This window comes from Bison bison, unplaced genomic scaffold (genome assembly GCF_000754665.1).
Source record: "Bison bison bison isolate TAMUID 2011002044 unplaced genomic scaffold, Bison_UMD1.0 scf7180017864228, whole genome shotgun sequence".
NCBI lineage: Eukaryota > Metazoa > Chordata > Mammalia > Artiodactyla > Bovidae > Bison > Bison bison.
In genome coordinates, this window is record NW_011494800.1 from 8,509,826 (window position 1) to 8,529,992 (window position 20,167).

General features: G+C 38.7%; 1 protein-coding gene across 3 annotated transcripts in view; it reads left to right on the top strand.

Annotated features, from left to right (window-relative positions):
- Positions 1-20,167, top strand: part of ARHGAP24 (Rho GTPase activating protein 24) — a 549,762-nt gene that overhangs the window by 352,351 nt on the left and 177,244 nt on the right. The window lies entirely within an intron of this gene.

Consider the following 20,167-nt stretch of genomic DNA (forward strand, 5'->3'; position numbering starts at 1 on the left):
TGACTCATTGGAAAAGACCCTGATGCTGGGATGGATTGGGGGCAGGAGGAGAAGGGGATGACAAAGGATGAGATGGCTGGATGGCATCACCAACTTGATGGATGTAAGTTTGAATGAACTCCAGGAGTTGGTGATGGACAGGGAGGCCTGGCGTGCTGCGATTCATGGGGTCACAAAGAGTCGGACACAACTGAGCGACTGAACTGAACTGAACTGAAAGGTTTTCAAATAAAATAATTTCCTCTTAGTCCACTGCCTATATGTTTTAAAGCTAGAAAGAGTTTTGAGCTAGGATTGGCTTTTCATGTGCTCAACTCCAAGCAACAGAAAACTTAAAAGAGTTCAACTTAAGACTTGAATGTGGAAATGTCCAGAGAAATAGTCAAACGTTATGATTATTGACTTATCAATGGTAAATAAAGATTAATAATACTTAATTTTAAATAGAAAAAAATCAAAACAATTAGATTTAAAGTAGCTAATGTTCAGTTTGAAGAATATTTTTTTATGGAAAGTCAAGATAGTTTTAATAGGCAACACATTGAAATGAAAAAAGCAGGGGTCTGAATTGGCTTAACTTGCTTAGGAATTCCCAGATCTTTAGCAAAGTTCATGGAAGTTATTTTAGCACTTATTCATTTCTGTTTCTGTATTTGCAGAACAATAATTAGGGAAAATACTAGGTTAAGATAAAAACAAGTTATATGTGAAGATGAATGAATTGTCTGATGCACAGTTGGAACGTGCCGTGTTTAGCCCTGTACTTTGTAAACTTCAGAATACTAAGATGAAACGTCTAGGTCTGGCTCTGTGCTTGAGTGAAGCTTCTATGGGAGTCCATGGTTACCAGTGGTCACCTTCTCCACTGGCCGAGCTTCCCATGAGCAGAGTTTTCTAAATACTAGAAAATGCTAGAACTATGGGCAAGTGTGCTTAATGACTAATAACATTTTCCTAACTAAAATAGAGCTTATCTGTTGTCTACGACAGATGGATGATGGATCCCTTTCAAGGTCTCCTCCCCATTGTTGGGGTGAAGGGGAGGAAAGGTGGGAAATCTTCACTAGATCAGAGAACTAGGCTAATACTTTCACACCTGCACGTTGGAACAATTTGTGTATCTTTTGTTATGATGCTCATTTTGCCTTTTTCCCTTTACATTTTTAATCTTTGTGTTCGCATATATTTCCTTTTGTTTCATGGACTTGAAGTTTAATTTGTCCCCAAAACTTTTTAAAAGTTAAGAGATTTTTATGTTTCTAAAATGTACAGCCACAATATCCCTCTGCCATTTCCCAGGCTGGTTATTTGAAAGGCAGTTTTCACCTCACAGGAGTTTCTCCGTGCCCTCTACTGTGGGGCCATGTAAAGTGACTTTGAAAACAGTGTGCCATGACTCTTTGCATAATTTTATTGAAGAGGCTCCTACTACTTTCACACATTTTTATTTATTATAAATGTAAATGCTCTATTCCCAATCACAGGAAGAAATATCTTACAGAAAACCCAAACAAACTTTTTGGCCAACCCAATATTTTTATAAATAAGTAAATTATTTAAATAGGATATTATGGAATGGGACTATATGTACTGTTAGAGTTAAGAAATTTTTTTAAAGTTTTGTGAAGTTTATTATGATGTGCTATATAATTTAAAAAAAAAAAGAAAAGCTTGATATGGAAGCCACTCGAGTCCTGGTTTTTGTTCAGCCCCAATAACTTTGACAAATGATTCCATGTTTCTTCAAGGCAGCTCTTTCTCATCTTTACAATAGGTCTTATATAACATTTTTCCTGTACACCCATCAATAATTTTACTAACTATATACTGAAATATATCATATGCAAAATTTAGATATAAAATTCTATATAAAGCAAACATTTAATGAATCACAAAAAAACACATTATATTTTAACATAAAGGAGATAACTTGTTTTTTTCTTTAAAAGAACTAGGTAATACTACCAAACAGTATATAAGTGATTTTGGTTTATTTAAAACACACACACTTACACACACATGCCTGTGCACTTGGATTAGGCAGCTCAGAAATGCAAATCAAATTACTAGGCCAGATAAAGATTTTTTCATCATTATATATTACATCATAAGTGATACATTTCTGAGAGACCAGAATTAATTAATTTTTAAAAAGATGTGGCATCTGTACAGGGCTTTATATTTTTTAACTGTTTTATTTTATCTTATTGTAATGACACTGTGTTTTCTAACCCTTTCTTGTGTTTTCCTATTGGAAGCATTCACTATATTCAGTGCTCTGAAAATTGCCAAAGGACAAACAATATTCCAAACTCCCCTTCTGCAATTTTGAGTTCAAAGATCCACAGAGCTTTAGAGGAGAGACAAGTTACCTGCTGTAGCTTTGGTTGATTTTTGTGTTAATCACTGGCTTCTCCTTATTCCCTTTTCCTTTAATCTCTGGTTATAATAGGGTGCCATTATAGTTGCAGACATAGGCTGACAAAACAGGAACAAAGATATGAGATAGAAGTTTATTTGAGCTGCAAGTTTATAGCAAGTGTGCATGCAAGTTGATTAGGGAGACTGCAGTGAAACTTGTAGGCAAAGTCTCATAAAAATATATCATCTTGATACTTCTGCATTTGAAACTGTCTGCCGAAATGCCTTCGTTACTGATCATTCCTTGCAAAGTGAATGACTTTGACCAAGGATCTGGCTGTTATTTCCCTTTCCACCATTACCCCTTCCCCTTGCTCCGTTTTCAAAGGTGAAAGTCTGGGTGTGGGTGAAATGGAATGGTCCTTCAGAGCAGTCAGGATGATTATCCAGCCACTTTGACAAATTTGCCGACATCTGTTTCAGAGTCATTTTTGCTGCACAAATCTGCCATTAACAAACAGTAAGGACTTTAATTAACTGAGCATACCAAGAAGTGAAGCTCTGATAAAACGGCACCATCTGGAAGACAGAGATGTGAAATTCTCTCCTCTGCTGTGTTGATTAGGGATTATATTAAGATTTGTCTTGCTCACAGATGATTCCCCTGCTGTGTAGGGTTAATAGCGAAGGCTTTATGATTTGAGATACTTTGCTCAGGTGTGCCACTGCATTAAAATGTAAATTTCCTGAGTTTGAGATTTTTCCTTTGGCCTTTTGTTAATGCCCATTAGTGCTCATTAACTTTGCATGCTCCACGTAGAGTCGCACTGATCAGCTTTGAGCTTCAAGAAGAGGTCAGCCACAACCGAGCAGTGGCAAACCCTTGACAGCTGTCCTCAACAAACCTATCTGGAAATTTAGTCAGGATAATCTCCCTAGAAAAATTCACTTGTGCAGATAATCACAGACTCTTGGATCCAATTTCAGGCAAGGCATCATAGACTCTTTGAAGTCCATGTGTACTTGCCCAGTCACTTCAGTCGTGTCTGACTCTTTGTGACCCTATGAACCATAGCCCACCAGGCTCCTCTGTCCATGGGACTCTCCAGGCAAGAATACTGGAGTGGGTTGCCATGCCCTCCTCCAGGGGATCTTCTTGACCCAGGAATTGAACCCCTGTCTCCTGAGGCTCCTGCATCACAGGCAGATTCTTTACTCACTGAGCCACCTGGGAAATTCATGCTAAATCCACAAATCCCAGATTAAAGATGTGTTCATCAGACACACTGTTACCCTCTTTTGTACATGTAACATTTCCTCTGTTTCATACCAGCAGCCTACCCCCATTCAACTGCTTTATTTGACTAGATTTTTAAGAACCTGTTTGACTTGGTTCTTCAGCTTCCCTGGTGGCTCAGTTGATAAAGAACCTGCCTGCAATGCAGGAGACCCGGGTTTGATCCCTGGGTTGGGAAGACCCCGTGGAAAAGGGAATGGCAACCCATTCCAGTATTCTTGCCTGGAAAATTCCATGGGCAGATGAATCTGGCGGGCTACAATTCATGGGATTTCAAAGAGTCAGACATGACTGAGTGATTTAACACACTAACACTTTAACACTTAGCAAACAGGAACTCTGGATTTAGAAACTAAACTTGTTCCAATATGATTCAGTTTAATGGCTCCCAATTAAGTAAGTTTCCCTACAGACTGGAAAGCGTGATAGATTAAACCAGTTGCACTTTATCAGTCTTGGTTACCTCGGATCTAAGGTGAGGAGTCCAGGAGAAGCTTGAAGTAGATTCAGGGATAAGTTGCATCTAGGGGACTCTCACATACTTCTTAGCAAGGAAGCAATGCTTTCTGCCAATAAAGCTAAAGTTCATTGCAGCTTACAGTGTGTGGCAGGGTCATTATTGAAAACATTTTGCATTTGGCAGTAGTGTTAGAAAGTCATGAAATGCATGGTCTAAAATTATGCATTCTATTTCTCATTTCATTCGAGAGAAGGCTTTAGGAAACAATCCTAACATGCCTGAGACAGATGACATTATCTATTGTGTAACAGTTGTTCCCTATGGATGTAACTTTTGTTTTTTTCTGGGGGATGGATTAGGAATTCAAGAGAAGGTTGCTACATAACCCCTTGCTATCTCTTAAGACAGACACAAAAATGGGAATTAAGAAATAAAGATTTTTCACCAGTTCTCTCTTTAAATGATAATTATGTTCATAAATTTACTTTGATAATCTCTAGTTGAGTCTTTATTAGTGGCTCAGGTGGTAAAGAATCTGCCTGCAATGTAGGAGATCCAGGGTCAATCCCTGGGTTGGGAAGACCCCCCTCAAGAAGAAGATGGCAACTTACGCCAGTATTCTTGCCTGGAGAATTCTGTGCACAGAGGAGCCTGGTTGTCTATAGTCCATGGAGTCGCAAAGAGTTGGACACAACTGAGTGACTAACTCACACAAACACACACAATCTCTAGTTCTAGTTTTCCATTTGTAAAATGGGGATAAAATGAAACTCAAGAATTAGATAATTAAGAGAAAGCTCATGACAGTCTCAAAATAGGTAGGTTTTGCTACATATAGCTTTTTGCCAATTCTAATTATCTTTGGGTCAATCTGAATAAAGCATTTTTCAGGTGGCAGAGAAAAACATTTGTGATACGCTGTTTAACTTGACAGAAGGTCTGTATTAGCCTGTTCTAGAGAAGGCAATGGCACCCCACTCCAGTACTTTTGCCTAGAAAATCCCATGGGCAGAGGAGCCTGGTAGGCTGCAGTCCATGGGGTAGCTAGAGTCGGACACGACTCTAGCTTCCCTTTCACTTTTCACTTTCATGCATTGGAGAAAGAAATGGCAACCCACTCCAGTGTTCTTGCCTGGAGAATCCCAGGGATGGGGAAGCCTGGTGGGCTGCGGTCTATGGGGTGGCACAGAGTTGGACATGACTGAAGCGACTTAGCAGCAGCAGCAGCAGCAGCAGAACAGCTATATTTACCCTTTTACCCAAATCAGAGAGGCCTGGTGTCAGAAAGCTATTTCCAAGTAATAATCAGTATCTTCAAGCCAGAAAGCCTTTTGTATTTTGTAAGATTGTACAAATATTTGTCACAGTATAATTTTTACTCCACAACTGACTCAGTGCCTAACAGTTCATTGTTTCTCTCACCATCTTAAACTAAACTCTGAAATTTAAGTCACCAGTATAGTGAAGAAATATAAATTCAGCCTTAGCCATTATTTTTCCTCTTCTTCCCATCTTTCCCACCTCCAAACAGGGGCTGTGTTAAAATTTCAGAGAAAGGATTTTCAGGTCTTTAACCTACACCAGGCTGAAATAATCAATGCCCAAGCCACACAGTGCCCTGATGATGGATGATTCTGTTGCTTCTGTGCCAAGGTCACTGATGGCTTTGTCCAACCTTGGAGCCAGAGCTTTGCTAAGTCACCATTCTCCTCTGGTCCTGTTATCTCCATGGGGTATTTCAAACCCCACTATTCCAACGGCTTTTTCTTACTCTGAGGTCAGCATATGGGTCCCTATCCCTCTAATCTAAGTTGCTTCAGTTGTGTCTGACTCTTTGCATCCCTTTGGACTGTAGCCCACCAGACTCCTCTGTCCATGAGATTCTCCAGGCAAGAATACTGACTGGAGTGGGTTGCCATTTCCTTCTCCAGGGGATCTCCCTAGCTCAGGGACTAAACCCATGCCTCTTACATCTCCTTCTTTGGCCAGGGGTTTCTTTACCACTAGCACCACCTGGGGAGACCCTAAGTCCTTCTCTTAATCTCTGTCTCCACATCACCCCTTCCTTCCCTCCAAACCCCATCCCAGCACCCCTAGACAATTTTCAATTTTCCCCTCTGTGGACATTTATAAACGCAATGCTGATCTGTCTTTCTTGGGAGCAGAAGGACTTTTTCCTAACTAATGCATATTTTTTATTTAGTTGTTGATAGTTTTATATAGTTGTTTGTTTCTTCTTATAATGAAAGACTGGACATGCCAGCATTTTTGTATTTTTCCTCCAATCCCCAAACTATGCTGTTTATTTCAACATGATCTTTTTGTAATCGTATGTATTTGTTTACTTTTGGCACCACTGGGTCTTCCTTGCTGCACTGGCTTTTCCCTAGTTGCGGTGAGCGGGGGCTACTCTAGTTGCCCTGCACAGGCTTCTCGTTGTGGTGCCTTCTCTTGCTGTGAAGCACAGGCCAGAAGGCACGTGGCCTTGAGTAGTTGTGGTGTGTGGACTCTAGAGCACGGGCTCAAAAGTTGTGGTGCACTGGCTTAGTTGCTCCGCGGTGTGTGGGATCGTCCCAGACCAGGGATTGAACTCATGTCTCCTCCATTGACAGGTAGATTCTTTACCACTGAACCACCAGAGAAGCCCCTCAATATGATCTTTTCAGTAAAATTGTGTAGCAGGCATCAATATAAGGCAGAATTCCCACTGTTCAGTCCTAGGGGTGACTGGGCATTTTCGCACCCTGCCATTCCAAGACTGTATCCAGGCAGGTGATGAGATTCACCTCTGAGTGGTAGTGCTCTTCTCTAGGTCAGCTTCTGTTCAGCTGTTTAAACCCCTCTTCCCCATAAACCTTTACTGGTTTAATGTGAACCCGTCAGTTACACTTTATTGTCTCTGATGCTACTTCAGTTGCCTCAGATGAAAGTATTTTAAGTTTTTTTTTTCAGGTAAAAAAGAAGTATGTTGTTAGTAGCCAGCTTTCCTTAGCCTTCCCCAGAGAGAGGTGGTCTGAAACTAGATGTCCAGACGTTCGAAGGTATTAACTCCACTCCATCTTCCCGCTGCCTCTGTTGATATTTTATTTTCTGAAAATTATCAGAGAGAAGGAAGCTCAAGAGAAATCCTCTAGAGAATGTGAACTTTTAAGTCTAGAATGAAAGAAAGTTGGCCCTCATACAGCAGCTCTTCTTCAGTCTTGTTTGAGATTTTTGAATGATACTTTCCATCCCTGTTCCGTCATTCAGATGTCCATATGGTAGTAATCATCTGTGTTAATTATGAGAGAAAAAGATCCAAAAGGAAAAGCAGTTGAGTAAAGCAAAAAAAAAAAAAATGTGTTGTATGATGAGGGAAGATAGGTGATTTGGAAGATTAATCCGTGGACATAGAACAAGCTCTTGTTACACATGAAGTGAAGGCTGTGCTTTCCTGGAAGTCATAGAGGAGATCATTGCAGAATCAATTGTTTAACTCCTCCCACCTACAGCAAAGATGAGTATCTTTCATAAGCCTCGGATAGAAAGTCATTACTGATACCTTGTTGAAGTTTTGGGATATACCAGCCCCAGGGTTAACTGGTTTAGGACAGAAGGGCATTCCATTAATATCTTTACAAGCAAGATAGAAAATAGTTTCTTCAGTCATCACTGTAAACATTTCTTGACTTATATTTAGCCACCATTGACAACATCATTAATAATTTGGTATATCTCAATTAGGTATTGAAAGAAGTTTAAATGAATAACAACAAGCCAGTCCACATAACCAAACCATCACGTACCTCAAGGATAAATATTGTACAGTCAACAAAACTGATCATTCAAAAGCATTTTATAGGCAACATATTCCAAAATGAGAAGAAACAGCTAAAAGGAGGATTTTATATCTGTTTAATGAACCACTTAAAGATTTATCATTTTTTTATAAGAGGAATATATTAACAGTTGAGATTTTTTGTTTACTAAAGGATAGATAATAGAAAAAAGTTATGGAAAATGTATTCTTAATTCAAAGATAATGAACAAAAGGCTATATTTTAAAAGAATATTAATGCCCAAAAGACAATTATGAAAGAGATAATTACATAAAATATCATTCTGCAGTGTATGTACAGCAAATAAAAGTACAGAGTGAGGTAACTTTTTAAATATTTTTTCATCTCTGTAACCTATCCCCTTACATCATGTTCAGAGAAAACAAGAGCCAAGGAATTTTGTTCACTTGCTCAGATAGTAGCTGAAATTGGAGAGACGTAATTTGACATGATAGAGCCTACACAGGAGACACTTACTCAGTGCGTGTCATGGAAGCATCATAGCAGAATGGAAGGAAGTAGCCTTGGGGACAGGCGGTCATGGGGTCAAGTCTTGGCTTTACCCCTTATTTTCTGCTTGTTATTATTGTTATTCAGTCTCTAAGTTATGTCCCACTCTTTCCAGCCCCATGGACTGCAGCATGCTAGGATTCCTTGTCCTTCACCATCCCCCTGAGTTTGCTTGGATTCATGTCCATTGAGTTGATGATACTATCTAACCATCTCATCCTCTACCACCCTCTTCTCTTTTTGCCTTCAGTCTTTCCCAGCCTCAGAGTCTTTTCCAGTGAGTCATCTCTTCATATCAGGTGGTGAAAGTATTAGAGCTTCAGCTTTAGCATCAGTCCTTCCATTGAATATTCAGGTTGATTTCCTTTAGGATTGACTGGTTTCATCTCCTTGCACTCCAAGAGACTCTCAAGAGTCTTCTCCAGTTCAAGTTTTGGCTTTATACCTTACTTTCTGCTTATAATAATAATAAAAAAGTTTTAACCTCAAAAAAAGTACTTCCATTTTAATAGAGTTGATAGTAAATATATAAAATTAAGAGAAGAAGTAATCATATATGGCTAGTTATATAGAGATTCATATCGAAGTATTAATGACAAAGCCAGTAAATGAGTTATTCATGTGATTCATCAAATAAGTATCCCAGATAAAAAACAGTTACTTTATTCCATTCAAGGGTTAGTCACTTCCAAAACCTTCCCTTGATGGCTCAGTAATAAAGAATCTGCCTGCAGTGCAGGATCTGAAGGAGACTCAGTTTCCATCCCTGGGTCAGGAAGATCCCCTGGAAAAAGAAATGGCAACCCACTCTATTATTCTTGCCTGGAGAATTTCATGGACAGAAGAACCCATGGGCTGAAGTCCATGGGGTCAAAAAGAGTCAGACACAACATGAATATATAGTTCCATATATTCAATGGAACTGAATATACTTATACATGTAAATGTTTATTTAACATTCTTTGGCACTCCCCTCCCCAGTTTTCGGGCATAGGATCTACTTCAGGACTTTCAGTAAATAGTTCTAACATTCTTTGTTGTGTAAATCTTCTGGCCCACAAAATAGTCTGATGAGGCAAGCTTAGATGATAAATGAAGATTTTAGTGAAATGGCATGGATGGGGTTTTCCAGACCTGAGGACTGATAAGAAGTAGAACAGGATCAGCAAAATGAAGTGAGGCGAGACAGATGGTAAGGAACTGATGTGCCCAGCTATGGGATTTCTTTCCGTAGTCAACCTCCAGCATTGAAATATCAACTGGAGTCCCCCAAAGTTATATTTGAAAATAGTGTGGTCTTCAGAGTCAAATCCGGATTCATCATCTGCTATGTGTGTGTGTAATCTGGGGCAAGCAAGCTATTTGCATTTTTGAGACTCAATTTCCTCATCTGTAACATGAGGATTATATCATAAAATGATCATCTACCTTTCAGGGCTGTTGGGAGAATAATAAAAATGTACATAAGGTCCTTGAAAAATAATCAACACTCCATAAATAGCAGACATTATGACTGAACTTATTTTACAATGTCAGCTTTGCCTTTTATATAACTAAATTACCAATTTTGTTAGATAATATCTCCTTCGTCTTTATTTTTCAGCACAAAATAGCTTTTTGACTTTGAGCAATGCCCTTAACCTTTGTATGATTCGGTTTCTTCACACGTGAAATAACAGGGGTAATATCTTGAGGAATGCTCGAGTCCTCCAAGGTCATGGTGCTAATAGCCTGCTATCCATTTTCTTCTTGATCGTAATTAAAGCAAGAGGCATATGCATCAATATGCCGCAAAATGCATAATCCAGCACAGCACTGGCATCAGCAGCATGGACTGTAGGGTAACATGACCTGCGTTACTTCTCATGGTTCCCCTGCTTAATGTAGCTGAATGTTCTGGGCAGGTCAGGCAGCTGTTTTATGCCTCATTTTTTTTTCCCATTTTATAGATTTTCTTTGCACAACTTAATTTGCTAATGATATAGAGAAAATCATTTGTCCTCAAATCTCTATTACCTCACCTATCCTACTGGCGCTCTGCTTTCCAAATGTAATAAATAGTTTAATGAAAGTATTACATTGTTTTACCACAAGCTAGCTAAACACCAGCACTTCATTCTCTCACCCCAGTCAGACAAAAATGTTCTAGAATGTCATTTCTCTTTTAGTTATAGAGCTATGTAACAAATAATTCACTAGTAATTTGAGAAACTGTCATACAGAAATGTGTGTTATAATAATTATTAACACAGAGGAGAAAGTATGAAGGTAATGTATTTATTAATCAATACCTTCTCAGTATTTACTTGGTGGGTTTTCCTATTCATGAGTGAATTTTCATGATATATAATATCAGTGTAAACATTTCCATATTCATAAAAAGTTTGGAACCTTTCTGATATTAAGGGTCTGTTATAATGAGCAAGAAAAAAATATTGTTCAAGCCATACTTTAAGAGTAAGGAGGAATTTGGTGCTCCACGTGGTGAAAGAATCTGCTTACAGGAGACTCAGGCTCGATCCCTGGGTTGGGAAGAACCCTTGGGGAAGAGAATGGCAACCCACTCCAGTATCCTTGCCTAGAGAATTCCATGGACAGAGAAGCCTGGCAGGCTACAGTCCATGGGACTGCAGAGTCAGATACTGCTGAGCAACTAACACTTTCACTTTACAAATTTGAACTACAGGGCCACTGGCATTTTCTCTAATTATGAGATCCTTTGATATGTATGTATTTCTTGGAAAGTGATTGGTAATTAAAAATGGTAGCACTTGAAATGATGTCTAGAGTTATAACTAGTGTGGATCAAAAAGGCTTTGTATTAAGATACTAAATTGCAAATGCTATAAAGTATTTTTAATAAAAATTTTTCAACTATGTAAATTTGAAAGCTTGCCTTTCCTTTAGCATATGTTACTGCATTATTCCTCATCCTAGAGGAGAGTTTACCCAGATGTGAGATCTGGCTGCTGGTTTATATGGTTGATGCATATACTTCTTGTTGTTCAGTCACTAAGTCATCTCCAGCTCTTTATGACCCCATGAACTGCAGCATGCCAGGCTCCTCTGTCTTCTATTATCTCCCAGATATTGCTCAAACTCATGTCCATTGAATCAGTGATGCTATCTAACTATCTCATCCTCTGTTGGTCACTTCTCTTTTTGCATTCAATCTTTCCCAGCACCAGTGTTGTGTCCAATGAGTTGGGCTTGTGTGAAGAACTGACTCATTGGAAAAGACCCTGATGCTGGAAAGATTGCTGGCAGGAGGAGAAGGGGACAACAAAGGATAAGATGGTTGGATGGCATCACTGACTCAATGGACATGAGTTTGAGCAAAATCCGATAATTGGTGATAGACAGGGAAACCTGGCGTGCTGCAGTCCATGGGGTCCCAAAGAGTCAAACATGACTAAGTGATTGAACTGAACTGGGCTCTTCACATCAGGCGGCCAAAGTACTGGAGCTTCAACTTCAGCATCAGTTCTTCCAGTGAATATTCAGGGTTGATTTCCTTTAGGACTCACTTCATCTCCTTTCAGTCCGAGAGACTCTCAAGAGTCTTCTCCAACACCACAGTTCAAAAGCATCAATTCTTTAGCACTCAGCTTTCTTTATGGTCCAACTTTCACATCCATACATGACTACTGAAAATAGCTTTGACTATAAGGAACTTTGTCAGCAAAGTGATGTCTCTGCTTTTTAATATGCTGTCTAGGTTTGTTATAGCTTTCTTTCCAAGAAGCAAGAGTCTTTTAATTTCATGGCTGCAGTCACCATCTCACTGATTTTGGAGGCCAAGAAAATAAAATCTGTCATTATTTCCACTTTTCCCCTTCTATTTGCCATGAAGGAATAGGAGCAGATGCCATGGTCTTAGTTTTTTGAATGCTGAGTTTTAGGCCAGTTTTTTCACCCTCCTCTTTCACCCTCATCAAGAGGCTGTTTAGTTCCTCTTCAATTTCTGCCACTAGAATAGTATCATCTTTATGTCTGAGGTTGTTACATTTCCCCAGTAATCTTGACTCCAACTTGTGATTCATCCAGTCCAACATTTCACATGAGGTATTGTGCATAGAAGTTAAATAAACGTGTTACAATATGTAGCCTTGATGTACTCCTTTTCCAGTTAGGAACCAGTCAGTTGTTCCATGTCTGATTCTAACTGATACTTCTTAACCTGCATACAGGTTTCTTAGGAGGCAGGTAAGGTGGTCTGGTCTTCTATCTCTTTAAGAAATTTCCACAGTTTGTTGTGATCCACAGAGTCAAAAGCTTTAGGGTCGTCAGTGAAGCAAGAGTAGATTGTTTTCTGGAGTTCCTTTGCTTTCTCTATGATCCAATGAATGTTGGCAATTTGATTTCTGGTTACTCTACCTTTTCTAAACACAGTTTGTACATCTAGAATTTCTCCATTCACATACTGTTAAAGCACAACTTGAAGGATTTTGTGCATTACCTTGTTCAGTTCAGTCCCTCAGTTGTGTCTGACCCTTTGCGACCCCATGAACTGCAGCACGCCAGGCCTCCCTGTCCGTCACCAACTCCCGGAGTTTACCCAAACTCATGTCCATTGGGTTGGCAATGCCATCCAACCATCTCATCCTCTATCGTCCCCTTCTCCTCCCGCCTTCAGTCTTTCCCAGCATCAGGGTCTTTTCAAATGAGTCAGTTCTTTGTATGAGGTGGCGAAAGTATTGGAGTTTCAGCTTCAGCATCAGTCCTTCCAATGAATATTCAGGACTGATTTCCTTTAGGATGGACTGGTTGGATCCTGCAGTCCAAGTGACTCTCAAGAACAGTTCAAAAGTACCAATTCGTCAGTGCTCAGCTTTCATTATAGTCCAACTCTCACATCCATACATGACCACTGGTAAAACCATAGCCTTGACTAGATGGACCTTAGTCAGCAAAGTAATGTCTCTGCTTTTTAATATGCTGTCTAGGTTCGTCATAACTTTTCTTCCAAGGAGTAAGTGTCTTTTAATTTTATGGCTGCAGTCACCATCTGCCGAGATTTTGAAGCCCCCAGAAATAAAGTCTGTCACTGTTTCCACTGTTTCCTCAGCTATTTGCCATGAAGTGATGGGACCAGATGCCATGATCTTAGTATTCTGAATATTGAGCTTTAAGCCAGCTTTTTCACTCTCCTCTTTCACTTTCATCAAGAGGCTCTTTAGTTTTTCTTCACTTTCTGCCATAAGGGTGGTGTGAGGTTATTGATATCTGAGGTTATTGATATCTGAGGTTATTGATATTTCTCCTGGCAATCTTGATTCCAGCTTTTGCTTCATCCAGCCCAACGTTTCTCATGATGTACTCTGCATATAAGTTAAATAATCAGGGTGACAATATAGAGCCTTGACGTACTCCTTTCCCGATTTGGAACCAGTCTTTTGTTCCATGTCTAGTTCTAACTGTTGCTTCCTGACCTGCATACAGATTTCTCAAGAGGCAGGTAAAGTGGTCTGGTATTCCCATCTTTTGAAGAATTTTCCATAGTTTGTTGTGATCCACACAGTTAAAGGCTTTGGCATAGCAATAAAGCAGAAATAGATATTTTTCTGGAGCTCTTTCGCTTTTTTGATAATCCAACGGATCTTGGCAATTTGATCTCTGGTTCCTCTGCCTTTTCTAAAACCAGCTTGAACATCTGGAAGTTCACGGGTCAGGTACTGCTGAAACATGGCTTGGAGAATTTTGAGCATTACTTTACTAATGTGTGAGATGAGTGCAATTGTGCGGTGGTTTGAGCATTCTTTGGCCTTGCCTTTCTTTGGGACTGGAATGAAAACTGACCTTTTCCAGTCCTGTGGCCACTGCTGAGTTTTCCAAATTTGCTGGCATATTGAGTGCAGCACTTTCACAGCATCATCTTTTAGCATTTGCAATAGCTCAATTGGAATTTCATCACTTCCACTAAATTTCTCTGTAGTGATGCTTCCTAAGGCCCATTTGACTTCGCATTTCAGGCTGTCTGGCTCTAGGTGAGTGATCATACCATTGTGATTATCTGGATGGTGAAGATCTTTTTTGTGTAGTTCTTCTGTGCATTATCGCCACCTCTTCTTAATGTCTTCTGCTTCTGTTAGGTCCAGACCATTTCTGTCCTTTATAGAGCCCATCTGTGCATGAAATATTTATTCCCTTGGTGTCTCTAATTTTCTTGAAGAGATTGCTAGTCTTTCCCATTCTATTGTTTTCCTCTATTTATTTGCACTGATCACTAATGTCTGGTTCTAGGTGAATGACCGCATCATCATGATTATCTGTGCCATGAAGACCTTTTTTGTTTAGTTCTTCTGTGTATTCTTGCTACCTCTTCTTCTTAATATCTTCTGCTTCTATTAGGTCCTTACTGCTTCTGTCCTTTATTGTGCCCTTCATTACACAAAATATTCTCTTAATATCTCCATGGAGATGCAGGAGACACACATTTGATCTCTGGGTTGGCAAGGTCCTCTGGAGGAAGAAATGGCAGCCCACTTCAGTATTCTTACCTGGAAAATCTCATGGGCAGAGGATCATGTCGAGCCACAGTCCAGGGGATCGCAGTGAGTAAGGTACGACTGAGCAAACATACATGCTCTTTTGCAATAAGAAGCTTATGATCTTAGCCACAGTCATCTCCAGGTCTTGTTTTTACTGACCATACACAGTCACATCTTTGACTGCAAAGACATAGTCAATCTGATTTCCCTATTGACCATCTGGTGATGTCCATGCTTGAAGCATAGAGAGTCCTAGTCAGAAACCTGAAATTCCCAGTCCACACTGGCTTGACAGGCAAGGATGTTACCCTATTACTGACCATCTCCACTCCTTATATTCATGCTACTTAATCTACAGAACAAAATTTCTAGGATGCCTTTAGCCTAAAATTTATTTTTTCTTATTACACTACTTAAATATTTATCATTTTATCCCACTGATAATTATAGTAAAAGTAGAAAATTTTAATGATGAAGATTTAGCCAGAATTAAGAGCAAGTATTTACTGATTAAAGAGAAAATCTTCACATCTTTTATTATAACATGAATAAGTTCAAAATCTTTAGGAGGAGCTAGAGAAAAATCAATACATGCATTAATGCAAAATTGATTTTAGCATTTTTTTCAAATATTTTCATATCACTTCTGTGATATTTTCATATCACTTTCTGTCTAGAGAAATAAAAGCTGGTGACATAGTTAGTATTTTCTTTTATAATAATTGTATTTTTAATAATAAGGATCAGAGCTCCAAGTGAGAATTTCTCACCTTTTCAAAAAATGATTTTCATATTTCTTCATAACATGATTATTGGATAGTAATAGCTATATAAAGTAAACCTGGCTGTTCTATCAGATGTCAGTTCATGGGAGTTTTAAGTTTGAAAGCAGTATCTTAAACTTAAGATTATTTTCTATGGCATCTATTAAGTTCCAAAAAACTAATTCACACTTTCTTCAGAATCTAGATAAAACTAACAGAAAATTTGGAACTTGAAACTGATTTTTCCTCCAGCCAAAAATATCTTCATTTACCTTAAGAAAACTATCCCCAGCCCTAACAATAAAACCCATGATCTTTAAGATGTCAGAGAGTCTCACATGGAGACGTGTAACTCCCATTCCCTTCGCCTGACTTCCTGTAGCGTTTTTTCCCTTCAGGAGATTTGTTTTTATGAGCTATTTGCAGTCATCCCATGGTGACTTCATAGAGACTTTTGCTTTCATAATTTATCAGTACAGCCAGTCCAATTACAGCCAATAAAACACCTGATACAAGGCTGGATTCTCACAAGGATCCCAGAGAAAATAAAGGAAAATAACAAGCAATTATTTCCCTGGTGGCTCAGACAATAAAGAATCCTGCTGCAATGCGGGAGACCTGGGTTTGATTCCTGGGTTGGGAAGATCCCTGGAGGAGGGCATGGCAACCCACTTCAGTATTCTTGTCAGGAGAATCCCCACGGACAGAGGAGCCTGGCGTGCTACAGTCCATCAGGTCACAGAGAATCGAACACGACTGAGAACTAAGCACACACACACATGGTTTTGTGCCATGAATCACCTGTTCTCCAGGGAGACTGGCTTCAGTTCCAGCATGGACCCTTTTCTGTCTCAAAGTAGGAGGCTCTATCTTACGAACTGTCAGTCAACTGACTTGCTAGGCATTTTCCGTGTTCCTGTCAACTTAGACCTAGTCAGAATGCCAGAAAAATCTGATTCTTCTACTCTTTGAGAGCCTTCTTCTTGCTTTATTTTCTTTTTAGTACAACTACCTCATATCAGGGTGAGTTAATACCCATGGTCGGTCTTCACTGCAAAGTCTATGACATAATAGTAATCACCTCGGTATACCTTGGAATTCCCTGGTGGCTCAGATGGTAAAGAATCTGCCTGCAATGCAGGAGACCTGGGTTCGATCCCTGGGTCAGGGAGATCCTCTGGAGAAGGAAATGGATACACACTCCACTAATCTTGCCTGGAGAATTCCATGGACAGAGGAGCCTTGCGGGGTTGCAAAGAGTCCGACATGACTGAGCAACTGACACCTTCACTTTGGTAGACCTCAATGAGCCCAACATTCACATAGGAGGAGAGGACAGGAGCAACAGGGAATGAGTCTGTTTAGATTTCTCTGTAAACCGCCTCTTTTTGACCATCTGGGGCAGTGGATCTGTAACAATAGGGAAAAAAGACCTAACTACTTGAGTAAAAATCATGAAACAAAACTTCGTAGTAAAGTAGGGATAACAACCAAATGAAGAATCCCATGCTGTTTCATATGCTAGAGTCAAATGCTCAGTATTTATGGGACTTTGAGCAAGAGACTTTTTATTTGAAGGTGTCAGTGTCCTCGGTTGTAAAATTCCTACAGTCTTTTTCATATCTATGATTCATGGTCAATTCCTTAAAGTGAAAGTTACCTAAATAGTAAAGCAGATCTTACTTGATAGGTGTCTACTATATCCTTAAGAGAGAAGTAGGTGGATGGAAGTTAGAAGTCATCATAGAATGCAGGTGTGAAAATTTATTGAATCATTTATTTGATAAATAATAAGTAATAATTTATTACTTAGTTAATTTATTACTTAAGTTAAAATTAATAATAATTTTATAATTTGCACATAACTCATTTTATTGGAATTAAGAGTTTCACATGTTATCATGTGATTAAAGCCAAGTATAAATAGTACAGTGAAAATAATCCTTTTAATGTAGAGACTTTTCTGAGATATTTAATACAAAATCATGGCCCTGTACCCCAGATTCTGGTTCTAGGTTGAGATCTGCCCCAGTTGGCTAGTTTGTTTCAATTCTTAGCATGATTTGTGTCTGATATTCCCATTATCTTGGCTATTAAAATCCAAGTGCCTATATCCCTCCTTGATTTAGACCTAAGAAAATGTAGAATTATTGACCACTTGTTGGGTGATATCAATATTATGACAGAGTGGTATTGATTTCCTAAGCTACATTTTCCTTATCTGTAAAATGGAAATGATTATATGCATTAAGTCTTTACCCTCTAATTAATTTCTTTTTTCTCAGAAACATGAAGAAGGCAAAGCACAAACTTCTGGTGTCTTGTGGGCTCTTTTCCTTTTCGTGTTCATTTTAGCCTAATTTCATGCTTGTGCTTACTTGCTCAGTCAGTGTCTGACTCTTCGCAACCACCAGGCTCCTCGTCCATGGGAGTTTTTTCCAGGCAAGAATACTGGAGTGGGTTGCCATATCCTTCTCTAGGAGTTAGCCTAATTGGGTTGCTATGTAAATCAGAAAAAGAGACATTCAATGCCACCACAGAGGTGATTGGTTTTATCATCAAAAGAGCCTCAATTAGATGTCCGCAGATCCCTTTTTCTTTCTAATATTATGACCTTAGCATTGACAACTTTGTGAGAAAGTGAAAACTAATTTCAGGTAATTTATAACTTTTCATTAGAGAGAAATAGGTCTCCTGTTTTAGGTTTCTTCCCTATGCTGAGTCCTCTTCCTCCTCTGTGAAATCTTTCTTTGGGTTGTTTTCTTCTCTCCAGCTGGTTAACATTTATTGATCCCCTGTTGAGGGAGAGGTGTTTATTACCTCCACTATTGCCTGTGCCTACTTGTTTATCCTCGTCTTCCCCTCCTTTTCAAAGTGTCACAATAGCCTCGTCACAACAGATTGTTGCTATAAAGATTCCTTTTTCGTTGTTTTAATGGGAGATGTCATGGGACATGTGAAGGGTAGTAGTTATCAGAAGAAATATTTTGACAACCGCCATTTAGCCAGTTTGAAAAGCTTCATGGAAATGCTTACGACTTGAGTTTGTCCGCATCACTCGTTTATCTTTTGCTTTATGAATGACTGTTGGTGTGAACGGAAAGGTTGGTAATAGACCTTTATATTGTGTCATTATTTATAGTTGCCTAGCAGTCAAAGCCATGGAGCTCATTTTAAAATCAACAAAAATCCAACACCGAATTCATAAAAAAGCACAGATTAACATCTGATAGGAACTCCTTAGATTCTCAGTTTACATGGCATCTCAGCATCCGTTGTCTTATTGGAGTGTCATCAGACAGGTAAGGAAATTGAGGGAAAGTCATGTGCCCAGGTTTTCAGTCAACAAGTAGCAGACTTCCCCTGCCTCCCATTCCTGTTCTCTTTCTACCAGACAAGGACACCTCTCCATTTGCTGCTAATTCTTGGTGGTGCTAAGATTCTTCTTATTTCTCTAGTTTCCCTTGTCAAAAAGTGCAATGGTGGAGACAAGAAAAGTGAATAAGAAGTCAGTGCAAAATTATACCAGTGTTAATCCTTCTATTTTATATACTTCTAATGTGTTTTATTGTAGGCTAAAAGGATGAAACTCCTGCCTCATTTAAGTATAATTCCTTAAAAATGCTCTATTGATATAGTTGGATAAGTTCAATTTAGTAAAGCAAATTTATATATGACTAACAAATTTGTTTTCACTGTTATAATGTACTCTATTGTTTCTAGATTAAATAATATGGAAATTATGTGAACATATTGAATGAGTATCAAGATACAGTTTTAAAGCAACTATTAAAATGTAAAATGTGAGTAAATTTAAATATGCCTCTTACTGTGAATAAGTGATTGATGAATTGCAACATGGAAACAATGGCTGTTCTCCTCCGTCATTAATTTTAATGATACTTTTCATATTGCAAGATGTGCTTTGAGACCTTCAAAGGATCCACACATGGAATTTATCAAATAAAAATTGCAGTGGTTTCTTTGGGTGACATAGAATGTATAAGAAGTCACTTAGAACTTATCCTCATGTATAAATGAAAGAGGGGATCAGCACCAGCTGGTATCTAATGTTTTATTGGGATAATGTCTGTCCTTGCTCTATAGATAAAAATAAGCCTGGTTACAAAATTTGTACAAACAACCTGAACCATCAGAACACAAACAAATGATATATGGATTAAAGTATCCAAAATAATTTGTAACAATACTTATAAACGTGCTCATTCACTCACATTCTGTCCCCAAAAGAGGTACTTTAAAATTCATATATGCTAATTTTTTGCCATCAGAATAAAGCTCCCAATTAGATTAGCCTTTTTAACATAGCGATCCTTTTTCCTAGAAATTCATTCTAAGGCTTTGAAAAAAGAAATCTACAGAAAAACAAAAATATTCCTAGTAGTGGGTAGTACAATTTACTAAAAAGAAAACCCTGAAAGCTAAGTTTATGCCTCCAAATAGAG